Below are 2059 nucleotides of genomic sequence, written 5' to 3'. Positions count from 1 at the left end.
CAGTGATGCGGCGAGAGGGATGCGCTGGGATCTCTTGAGCTCTGCTCTACCCCTCACTCGTGAGGGATAGAGTAGGCTCAGGAATCCTCAGGTCGATTGTGTAAATATTGTATATATTATTTTATCATTATGTTATTTTATTTATTTATTTTTCATACAGATAGTTTGATTATGTTCATTTTGTTTATTCTTTTGTTTGTATATATTTTAAGAGATTTTTATTTTATTTTATTTATTTATTTATTTTATTTTAGTATGTATGAGATCATTCAGCACTATTACCTATTGCCCACAACTGTATGACAGATTGTAATATCTATCAATAAATAAATCTATATTATTATCGGTTGGGATTTCGACATCAAAAGTTCCGCTTTCTTTTTTCTAAGATCAATAAGGAGGATATCTGGCTATTTATGGCGTACTGTATGGTCCGTAATTATTGATTCATCCCAAAAGAGCTTGAGAGGACTATTATTATTATTATCATTATATTATTATTATATATCATTATTATTATAATTGTAATAGCAGACTCACCTGCCACTGTTAAGTTCTGTTTCCTCCCTAAGCCTCATTTCAGTCGAGCAGTCATACTTCGTGGTCCATAGCACCTGAACAGAAAACAATAACATTAATACTATCCTTAACAACAGTGAATAAATACTACAAAATAATTATATACACATATATTTTATAATAAGTTAATCTAAACTAGTCGAATCACGAAATACGCTGAAGAAATTATCGGTGATTACCAATATAATTTTAGGTGTTTAACTATAGATTTTTTCATTACGTCAAATATTGCAGAAAAAGTTGGAATACAACGGGGTAGTTCATCAGCTTTACATAGATTTCCAAAAGGCTTATGATTCTGTTCACTACAAAAAACTAAGTAATATTTCTAATGAACAGGGAATACCAAAGAAGTTAGTAAATCCAGTACAGATTTGGATGACCGAAACGTTAAATAAGGCACGAATCATTAGTCTGAAACGTTCGAGGTTAGGTCGGGTTTAAAACAAGTCAATTCTCTATCATCTATCTTATTTAATCTAGCACTAGAATACGTCAAAAAAAGGGTTTAACGTTAGGTGGTAAAATACCAGTCCATGGGTATGCAGATGATTTGGTATTATTGAGTAAGGACAAGGGAACTATAGAACTAAATAGAACTACTTCATCATTATTATTAATTTTATTATTCTTTCATGACGTTTATTTTATCTCTATATATTTTTTTTTTTCCTTTTCCCCGTATTGTTTTTGTTTTATATGCATCTCCTGTACTTTTTTAGCTTTATATGTTACGTATTTTTATAAAGAAATTTTACTCTTGTCATTGTTACTTGTTTTTATTCTCATCATTGTATCTTATCTTTGTATTTTTATTTATATCATTGTATCATTTTGTATCTTTTTAGCCCTGATGAAGCCCTGCAAAGTGGGGCGAAACGTCGGAAAATAATTAGTTGTAAACTATTTTGGTTTCACTTTTGACCGCAACCCTGACCATCTTATATATCAATAGAACTACATTGACAAACTAGAATCTCTCAAGTAGTAGTAGGTCTAAAAATAAATACTAGGCATAGTATTTCGAATAAAAGTCTAACGTACAATCAGAATAAAAAAAAAAAAAATATTTCACTCATTGAGAATCCTTAGCTGCGCTGAAGCGGGTTTGAAAATAATATGACGAAGTTAAAATCAAATAAATAAATTTTATGGAAGAACATAGTTGACCGTATGAAGTAGATTATAGGAAGATAGTCTGGGTGGCGGTCAATAAAGGTAACAAAAGATAAGAAAAAAACTATTTATTGTACACCAAAGTTTAACTAAATTCTATCACAGCTGGCTGTATTTATTAGTAACTAGTTTCTAATCCACCTATATATATATATATAATTTCTTAAATTACCAAATACTTACGGGCTCTGAATGGTCCAATGCCCTGAAATTAAATATAAATTATGCACCCCTACGTGGAGTCCCAGGTGCCAGCGGACAGGATAGAGAAGTTGGGTCCCTCTGTCGCAAATGCAACAGAGAG

General features: G+C 31.1%; 1 protein-coding gene across 3 annotated transcripts in view; it reads right to left on the bottom strand.

Annotated features, from left to right (window-relative positions):
- The window catches only part of LOC106692545 (Ca(2+)/calmodulin-responsive adenylate cyclase), a 378170-nt gene that overhangs the window by 196787 nt on the left and 179324 nt on the right, over nt 1–2059 (bottom strand). For all 3 annotated transcript variants that reach the window (XM_067050281.1, XM_024360585.2, XM_067050282.1), the window contains exon 2: nt 541–614. The gene's annotated coding sequence lies outside the window, so the exon portion shown is untranslated. The remainder of the gene's footprint in view (nt 1–540; nt 615–2059) is intronic.

Source organism: Halyomorpha halys, unplaced genomic scaffold (genome assembly GCF_000696795.3).
Source record: "Halyomorpha halys isolate HHAL.00 unplaced genomic scaffold, Hhal_1.1 Scaffold60.1, whole genome shotgun sequence".
Classification (NCBI taxonomy): Eukaryota; Metazoa; Arthropoda; class Insecta; order Hemiptera; family Pentatomidae; genus Halyomorpha; species Halyomorpha halys.
This window is presented reverse-complemented; position numbering and strand designations above follow the sequence as displayed.